The sequence below is a fragment of the Phodopus roborovskii genome, unplaced genomic scaffold (assembly GCF_943737965.1).
Source record: "Phodopus roborovskii unplaced genomic scaffold, PHOROB, whole genome shotgun sequence".
NCBI lineage: Eukaryota > Metazoa > Chordata > Mammalia > Rodentia > Cricetidae > Phodopus > Phodopus roborovskii.
The window spans coordinates 154,191-164,782 of NW_026126532.1; the positions used below are offsets into that span (position 1 = coordinate 154,191).

Here is a 10,592-nt window from a genome sequence, read left to right on the forward strand (position 1 = left end):
AAAACTAGAAAAAATCATTTGTTTCCCCCTCACTCATGAGAAGATACCAGACAAAAAGCAAATGATACACAGGCTACAATCCACAATCCCAGAGAAACTACAACCCTAATCTAGAAACAGATGGAAAGAGATGCATAAATCCACACCTAATTATTGTGCACAAATTCTGACTCCAAAAATCACCAAGAGAACTGATCTGATGCAAAAGCAAAGTGTTTTAATTAATTAATAAGTTAACTATATTAATTTCTGTCCTCTGTCCATCTGACACATTGGGTGGATTGAGAAGCAGCCAGAGGGATGATAGGGCAGGGGATTTTTTGGGGTAGACCAAGGGGAGTGTCTGGGGTCTGCAACAGTCTGAGGATTTGTGTGACTCCAGGCTTGGGCAACTTGTCCTGTGTTGATTGGCCAACTACCCCTGCAGAAATGGTTGCCATGTTTAGAGGCCTCCCATGGAGTCTGCTATGCTCTGTACTTCACATACTATAAAGCACATTCAGACCCACCCAGCTAACTTGCCTCAGGGCTTCCTAGTGACTGGGGCAAGGTTCAGCAAGGTCAGGCAATGTCAGAAGCTGGACAAAAGCTCAGTACATGCTGGTTAATCAGAGGCCTACACCTTGGTGGGTCTTCTGCAGCCTCTCATGGCTGGGTGAGGCTCTGGTCACTTCAATATCATTGGGTCAAGCACCTGAGTACAATTGAATTGAGGGAAGAGAAATAATATGAACAAAGGAGTCAAGACTGAGAAGGGGAAACTCACAGAATCAGCTGATACAAGATAGTGAGTGATCACTGACTCTGGTCTGACAAAGGGGAATCTGCTTAAGACCCAACTACACTCCCTTAACAAAGGTGGCAATGGTGTGGATGGGACACATATGAGGTTACTGGCTGTGGTTCCCAGATCCAATCTAATACACAAACAGACTTAGTGGAGCCCATTCTATGGAGAGATCAGTTGTTCAGACGAGACACAGGTGTGTGGATGGTATGGAGGTGCCATTTTCATGCCTCAGTGAGATGAATTAGCAGGCTTACTAGGGGAGGTGTTACCCTCTGAGGAGCAGATGTGAATTGTGAGAGAGATGGGGGGAGGTAATGGCATTGGAATGTAAAAGATAAATAAAAAAATGTAAAAAGGCCATGCAGAGGTGCCACATGCCTTTAATCCCAGCACATGGAAGGGAGAGACTGGCAGAACTCTTGACTTTGAATAAAGCCTGGTATCCAAGTTCCACAAAGAAACCCCCTCTTTAAAAAAATACATATTTTTTAAAAAATTATCACTGGATGATATATCATAGTCTATTTAAATTGGAATTCAGTAGAGAAAAGGGAAATAGGAAAACTTAAGCAAGGCTGAGATTTTCAGCTGTGTTAGGAAACACACATACACACAAGAACATACATGGAAACATAAGATTACAAATGCAAACATATATATACATATATATATACATGTATACATATATGCATAAACACATATAAGATTATACACACACAGACAGACACAAACATATAAGATAGTACACACACACACACACACATATATGTATCTTCCAAGCAATGAGGAAGATGGAAGAACAAAGATGATGATGAGTATGAAGACATTTTAGTCTAAAACATTAGTAAAATAAAGGGAAAATGAAAACATAATTTACTCAGTCAGTTAAGTAGGAAACAACCAGATTATTTTTGGCTCTTCTCAGATGACAACATAACAAATGCCTAGCTGTAAAGGCCAGGAGAAAAGAAAGTACAATAATGAGGTAAATGGGGACACTGACACCATCACTATGATCAGTCTCATCCAGATATGGGTGGACATGTTGGAGATCTATGTCACTGGAGGGAGACTGTCTGGGATACTTTGTTACTGAACAGTTCTATGTATCTCTTCCACTGACACCTCCACCCTAGCTGGTCCTCCAGTTTCCATTGGCTCCTTGGATCAAAATTCTCTGCATCACTGGTCCTCCTGGCCCCATCAGCTCTCTGCATCCATTTCTTCTTCATGGCTCGTCCTCCTGGCTCCATCTGCTACCAGTATGCATCTACTCTGCATGGCTGGGCCTCCTCTCTCCAGCAACTCCAAGGAACCTGTACATGAGGTCAAGGAAAGACCTTCTGACTCCATCATCATCTGGTTCATGACCTTTATACACAGAACAGTACCCATGATGCCCTTCCTTCATTCCACCACTCCTGCCTTCCTACTCCCCTCTTCCTCCCTTTCCCACTTTCTGTAGCATGAAAAATAAAAGGACCAGAGACTGATATTGGGGTTACAATTCAAATGAAGATCAGAAAAGCAAAGCAGCTGAACACTACTTCTTTTCTACCTCAGAATGGAAGGCTATTCTGGCTCACACCAACCCTAAGACTATTTATAACTTATCCACAGTGTGGCTAGAGAATATGGAGACTTCAGGGTCTTCCTATCCTCATTGTGGCTAGAGAATAAGTCCATGATAGTCTACTAAAGACCCTACTTCTATCCTTTATACCACTCTAGTGCTGGGTTTAAAGGCATATGATTCCTGGTGCTGAGATTGTCTTTGTGTCAATTGTTCCTCTTTAGAACTGGATCAAGCTTGTATAGATCTTGGTAGCCTTGGATTCACAGAAATCCATCTATCTCTTAATCTTGACTCCTGGGATTGAAGATCTGTGCCTGACTTCTATGGCTTGTGACTTAGCTTTCTGAATACTCTGGCAAACTTTAATGAATCTAAATAAAGTATCAGCCCATCTTATTTTATTCTCTTATTGTGTGACCGTGTCAGAGATTATATAATGAGTTTTAGATATTACTGTCACTGCCCACTGTCATACTTCTCCCTCTCTTGCTGAAACCACCATTCCTTTCCACTTTCATGTCTTCTGTAATATAATAATGTTGAGTCTAATTGTAGTTTCTTGCCTAAGTGTCCAGTATGACATTTCCTGAGAAAAGAGCATTTATGTCAGGAACTGCACCACTAAAGAAAATGCTAACCATTTCTGAACAATCACTAAGTGACTACTGTCCCTCAGGTTGGATCCCATATCATCCATGAGGAACATTGACAAGAAAAGTTCTGTGCAGGTCTTGTACAGGTCACATTTGCTCTGTCATTTCTAAAAATGTTTGCTGTTGCTGTTACCCTTGTCTACAGTCTCAGCTCTTACACACGTCCTAACCTTCTTCTAAAATGGTTTCTGAATCTCAATGGTTTGTGATACCAAATCATTCAAGGTCCAATTCTCTCCCACCACTAAATTTTGGCATTTTTGTGAGTAATTGGCTTGTACATCAATCACCACTCACTGGTTTCCTCTTGTACTATCCATATACTGTGATCCAAATGAATTTCGCTTCTTCTCCAGCTGCTTCGATTATGGGATTTGTGACAACAGTGAGAAAAATAAGTATCACACTTACTTTCCTTTAAAATGTGCAGAACCAAAGTCAAGTTGTCAAAGGTGGGCCTGGAAGGTAGAAATAAATCCTGTTGAATCATGGAATACATGACTGCTTCTTCTTGCCAGTATTTGAGGACACTGCCATCCATACTTTCCAGTGTTCAGAAGAGTGATTTTATGAAAAACTGATGTATTTATCCTAAAAGTCACTTTAGAACAAACACACAGTGATTGAATTGAATAGAAGCGCTGTTTTGTCTATATACCTTATGTAGCACTTAACACTTCCTGGTCTCAGATGTCTAGGTACAACTACTAGAAAATGGTTTTTGACTTGAGAAGAAAATGTTAATTTTTTAAAAAATATATAGTTCTTATAAAGAATTACTTAATAACATGAGATAATTAGATAATCTATGAATCAGATTCCTTCCTTACTTTCCTTCTTTCCATTTTTTCCTTGAAAATTTCTAACTTTCTTTATGAGACAGAACTTCAGAATTGTGAAGTGGTTGAGGACAGTAAGCTGTGAACTCAGTCTCAACACTGTAGAAGTTTACACAAAATTAAGAAGTGGGTAAATTTGACTTTAATGCCTCTGATTTTCTCTACTTCACTAATACATGTCTCACTAACATCCATATACCTCATTCTATGTTCAGATAATATATACTATTATTATAGCATAGCATGTATCCTTGTACCCCACATAGAGTTTGCCTCCTGTAGCTGACTGCTGGTGGCTACATCATATCAAATACAAACCTGAGTTCTCCAACCCCATTCTCTAAACATTTACATTTTGTAAATTTTGTGGTTGTGGAAAGTATGACTTAGGAAGTTTGGTTTTTAATGTTTTCACTGCAGTGTTATGAAAAATTTTCTGCTGGCATAGTCATAGATATCTGTAATCCCACATAAATCAAGAGGGGGAAATAAACACATCAGAATTTTGAGGCAAATCTGGGTTTCATGATGAGACTAGAAGTCACCTAAAACAAATAAAAATCTTTCTACAGACAAGAACACCACAGGTATTTCTAATAATTTACCATTTTTCTGACAAATTTTCTAATAAATATAGATTCTTACAAATATTAGGTAAGTACTTCTCCTACTGAGTCACATAAACCTCTATGTCTTTTATCCTACACGATGCTAAATATACAGTATGATATAGGCTGAGAAGATCACAGTGAATGTCCTATTTACAAAATATGATACATATAAGATTCCAAAGAAATATATTAGAAACATAATTTGGCAAAGCTAAAGTACCATCAGGGAAAACATCAACTTATAATGCAAGTCCCAAAAATTACATTTCTAAAATGATACCTATATATTCAGGTATGTAGTGTATTAGCATATTTTAACTGATAAAGAATCCAGAAGCTTCAAATTACCATAGAAGACACTCTTGATAATCATTACTTTTTATGAAAATAAATTATGTATAGGAGCTTCACATAAAACATAAATTCAAGAATGAACTATGCAATCTGTCTTAATGACCACTTGAGATATAGGTACATAGCCTAAGTAAGAATCTTTCCAGAATAATCTATTTTATGTGTACTGATCTGTGGGCCCATAATGCCAGCTTCTAGAGAAAGTCACATTCAATTGCCAATCATCCTACAAATCTTATGTAAAGAATTAAATAAAACAAACATCATACTTGTAGCATAAAAGTGATTGGTTCATGAGTTGAATGCTTATTATCCTACAAATTGGGTTAGTATTATTACATATGCAGTACAAATTTGGAAAAGTAGATTATCAGAACATTACTTGAACTAATGTAAAGTTGAGAGTGCACCAGGTTGCAGAGAAAAATGAGCATGAACAGATCTGATGGAGACACAGTCTGAAGTTAATCATGTGTCTCACATCCATTGCTCAGTCCACAGGACATCTGCTTTCTGCTCACAGTCTCTCACAAGGAATGCTATAATGTTTTTGTCTACACAGAAGTTCAGAACTGTGAAACAATGAGTACAGAAGACAAAAATGTATGAAGATATTGGTCTTGCAGACACTAAAGACTGACTATAGTAAATTATATGATGTATTATGTTCTGTTATAACACCTACTCACCCAGATGTTATGCCATACTTACATAGGAAGACACAGCTGCACAGAGCATAACTAAACCTGCTGAACTTGTAGTAACTAATTCTGAGAGTGAGCTCTATTGCTTAGCAATCGTGAAAGTATCGTTCTTCACTTATGCCTATTAGTTAATTTGTAATTAATTTGTGCCTACTAATTAATATTGTTTGAAGATCTACAAATACCACATAGTTAATTACAAGCTGTGTCAACTGCTATTATCAACAACTAACACTTTTGCTTTCTCCATTACCTGGTCTCCTCGGTACTGGATATGCAATCAGTCAATCTAACCTACACATGCATAAAAATTCAAACAAGCAAGAGTTTAGAGTTGGACCACAAGTACCTTGACAATTATCTTCTCATTAGAAGAAATCATACATTCATTAAGTACTGTTATTCCTTTAGTAATTTATTAATTTACTAATACTAATTGAATGATCTTCAATGATACAAATTGTTTTGGAAGAAGAAATACACCTTAAACAGATTAAGTTATGGAATCTTAATTGTTATATCATTTCCCAATAATAGAATAATTTCAATTCAAATGAAAGGAAAATAAAATGTAAACAGTTTTATATGCATAATGCAAGCCAGTCAAATAGAACAATTTGTAAGTACGATGAATAGGAAGACAACTGGTCTAATATGTGACGACTGTAGATTTAGAAAGCTCTTCCTAATATATAAATATAAAATGAAAATAGAATTTACTAAAGTTTTCATAGACTATATGACTAATTTAAAAGAAAACAATTAAGATGTCATCTGAGGGTATAATTACTAAGTATAAATAACCTAACTATATATTTACTGTAAGATTTCATGTAGAGAAATGATGTATTGCTGAATATTTGCACAGAAAATCAAAACTGGTCCAGAAGATTGTATATCTGGGTAATGGGAATAAATTTTGCTTCGCTATCAGGGACATTTGTAGTAAGGATGGACATAAGAATAAAATGTTTACCAGGAAGGTTGTCATCTTGAAAAGGTTTCCCTGTGGTACTCAAGGTAAGGAGGGGCCACCAGTCATGTTCAAATCCTTTCTAACATTGTGTTTCTATAATGCAATAAAAGGAATCTTTATTAAATTTGAAATCCCATCATGTTCTAAGATGTACTATTATACTTTGTTGACATAAAATATGTAAACATTGTCTTATTCATTTTTACAGTATATATAATCTCTAAATGATTCCTAATATCAAATTATTTCTAAGAACTTGCATTTTGTACTCTTTGTTCTCAATTCATACACATCCCTCTTTTATGTTAAATATTCCATACAGTCTGTTTTAGTCAGGAAATGTTGTTAGTCAAAGGGTTTCTAGCATCAGGTGTCATTACAAATACAAGAGGCTGAAACAAAAAACAGAAAATTACATTCACAATCTAGAATTGTAATTCTAGTAGAATGCAATATTAGATCAATTTTTCTCTACTTATTCAAAAGAGCTATGATCTTTCACCTCAAAATTCAGCCATGAATATAGCAAATGTCATAAATTAAAACATATTGCAGATTATGTTTCCTTTGCCATACTTGTGATTAAGCTGATGGCTTTGTCCATATTGCCTTATCACATTTCTCACTTTGTGCATTATTGAAGAAAGATATTACTGACAAGTCAAAAATATAGCCACCTCACCTTGAAATCAAATAAATTTCTATGATCTCACATCTAGACTCAGGGTTTGTACTCAAGAGGTCTTGACTTTATGTATCACACTCTTCTGTGTTTTATCGAAGCTTTTCCTAATTGCTAAAACAGAAATGTAGAACTAAGTTCATCTGGGCTCTGTGAATGAACACAGTGTGCCATAAATACATACTATACCATTGATATCCTTAACACAGATGTAACATACATAACACAGGTTAACATACATACACAGATACACACCACCATACATTCAGTCACATATATACAAAATACACACACACACACACACACACACACACACACACACACACACACACACACAGGCTCCCACTGAGGTGGGTCTGTGGGATTTACTCATCGCAAATCCGTGATTGTCACCCTGCTGTTTTGGATGGTGACATGACGGCAGTCCTGCAATTGGAAAAAGGGAAATATTGTTAGGGAATGGAAATCAGTTTTGAAACAACTTGTACATTTTATTTATACCAAAAGAGGGCCTTGTGCGACATAGGCTAGCACACATAGCCTAGCTAAGCCAGAAGGATCCTGACATTATTCTACTGCTTCGAGGTTCCCAGTGCTGGATTATAGGCAAACATAAGCACAACTGTTTTCATCAGTGCTGGGAAATGATTTCAGATACTAATGCTTAAAATTGGAACACTATCACAACTGAGCCACATCCCGAGCAGTAAGTTTTGATTGAAGAATTTCATTGCAGCCAGATAGTTCTCAGCCAAGTGGTGAAATCTTGATGTCATTAGAAGTAATGTCAAAAGTTCTGGTCCCCAACACTCCCCCCTAGTTCTCCTCATGCCTCATGTTTAGAGTCAATCATCTCTGTGTATCTCAGGATCTTTTCCATCTATTTTCCAGAGTCACATAGCAAATAGTTTTTTTGTTGTTGTTGTTTTTGTTATTGTGTTTGTTGTTAGAGATGTGTAAGTGCAGTGCACCATTGGAGTCATAATGTACATCAGATGGCAAAGGTGACCCAATAGACCTTGAGGGGGAGTCATTACATTAATCAGATTGTAAGGGTGACATTACTGACATTTCAGGGATGGTCACTCTGGGTCTACAACATGATAGGTAATCATCAGTCTAAAAGTCGTATTATGTAACATCAATTAGCCTCAAATTGATGATCTACTGCAACTGCCCAAGAGCTTATGTTATGGGTGTTTTTCACCATGGAAGGGGTTATTACAATTGGCAACTTGGGAACTCCCGTTCTAGATAATTCGTTTTTAAAATGAGCAATATCTTTTAATATCTCAGAAACAACATTACTGTACTCCAAAATGGAGCTAGGTAATTTTGAACAGTTCTGGTAGAAAGTTTCTGGCTACAAAAAACTGATCACCCTGGTATGAACCATGACTTACAAGGTGGGGCCTTGAGAATAGTGCTGGGTTTAACAACACCTACTATTCTTGAAGGGAAGTAGGAAGTGTTCACTGCCTTGCTCCATATCTAGGGCATCTGCAAACGTCTTTTACCACACAGGCACTAAACTCCCATGTGAAAATCCACAGAGACAACAAATTAAAATAAAAATAGGTTCTATTTTTGAAAGGATACACAATGAAAGTACAGGTATAAATATAATGAAATATAAAATTATATATCGTTTTAAAAGAAGAGCTGAAATGTATACAAGTGTTATTTTCCCTTTAGGATCAGAGTGTGATCCAAATTCTATACAAATGCATATACATATTAATTATGATACATATAATCACACACAGAATGTTCTACCTCTTAGACTTAGCATTCTGATTCCAGGATTTCAAGCTTCCTTGAATCTCTGTGGTTGTATCCCTGGCTCTTATAAATTTTGTGGGACAGGGTTTGGATATTCTCACAATGTTATTATGTTTCTTCTCCTGTATACAGATACCTACACAGAAAAGAGCTGAGTCCTGATTATGGGGATGGAAGCCCCTCCTGGGGCAGCTTGATATTTCTTTTAATCCAAAAGTTGTCAGTGTGAAAATTCCTGTTCTGAAAAGAGAAAGGCAGACTCACAGTCAAACAGAAATCCCCACAACACTCATTCGTCTCTCTCTCCTCTCCCTCTTTCCATCTTCTTCTCTCCCCTTCCCCTTTCTTTCCTCCCTCTCTCTCCTCTCCTCTATGTCCTCTCTTCTTTCTCTTTCATACCTACACTTATTCCCCTGCTCTCCTGCTCTCTCTGCTCTGACCTGCACAATTCTTCCTCCCGCACAGATGATGTATATGTCTTCCTTCTATTCCTAGTAAACACTATCATTGAAGTTCTGTTAGACTATGTCTTCTCTGTCATAGTCCTAATTGTCCTCCCTCCCTTTTCTTCCTCTCTTTTCTCTCCTTCTCATTCCTCTCCTTACGTGTATCTCTCTCTATGGTTTTCTCTCTCTTGATCCCTTTCTTGTAGTTTGACTTAATAATAAAATTCTTAACAGTAGAATTGAGCACAAAGAAGAATCAATCCAGTTCAGGCCAATCACTGTGAGGAATAAATGGGGTAGCACTCAAACCTATGACCACTAATTCCTGTGGGACATTATCCAGGGTACAAAATTCTTTCAAAGAAACAGGATGATTCATTGCTTTCCCAACACTAGCTCTGCTGAGGAATTCAGACTAAGGTGACATTGAGAATGACACTTTAGGCAGTTTCTTGTGTGGAATATCTTCAACCTCTGACACTTGAGATCACTTCTTTGTGCTTTGTCTTAGAAAACGAGCAGTGGTGTCAGCACATCTGTTAAGAGCAGCTGGTGCTAGAATGTTCACCCTAAAAGGGGGCTTCTATAGCACTCAGTTAAGACTTTCTGGATATTACTTAGTTTTTACAGTGTTCTGAGCCATAGAGGATTTTGCTCTTGTACCGTCTAGGCTTAAATTATATATACTCACTGTTTATATTTGGGTGCGCACACCACTGCAATTGATTCTGGCAGCATCTTCTGGTAGCAAAAATGTGTGTGTACATCCACACTCGACAAAAAGGCAGTCTGGGTTGGATGGGTCTATGGAGACAAAAGAATTCAAGAAATCACAGTAAGCCCAATGACATACCCAACACAGCAGGTCCCAAGAATTTTCAACCACTGCCTCCCACAATGACTCGCCAAATCATGCTGGGACACATCTGTGGTCTGCTAGGTGGAGAAGGAAGAGGAAATGACCTCACTTATCAACCTAATCTATAAGGTCATTAGAAGCTGAGCTTTAAAAAATTACTTGAGGCTGTTCCCTCACTGAGGACTAGACTTTTATTCATCCATATTTACTTATACCTCATGTCTAAACAATAACCATTCCAAGTTTGTCCTTTAGCTTCTAACCTACATCTGCTTCCCTCCTGCCAACAATAGAATCTATTCCATCTTAACCAAGAGTTC

At 37.3% G+C, this 10,592-nt stretch overlaps 1 long non-coding RNA gene across 1 annotated transcript; it reads right to left on the reverse strand.

The window, feature by feature from the left end:
- Positions 1-7,541: 7,541 nt before the first annotated feature.
- LOC127232541 (uncharacterized) lies at positions 7,542-10,219 on the reverse strand. The gene is made up of 3 exons (XR_007835402.1): positions 10,105-10,219; positions 9,108-9,207; positions 7,542-7,611 (listed from the first exon to the last, which is right to left on the reverse strand). It is a non-coding gene; the product is annotated as an uncharacterized LOC127232541 (long non-coding RNA).
- Positions 10,220-10,592: the final 373 nt, after the last annotated feature.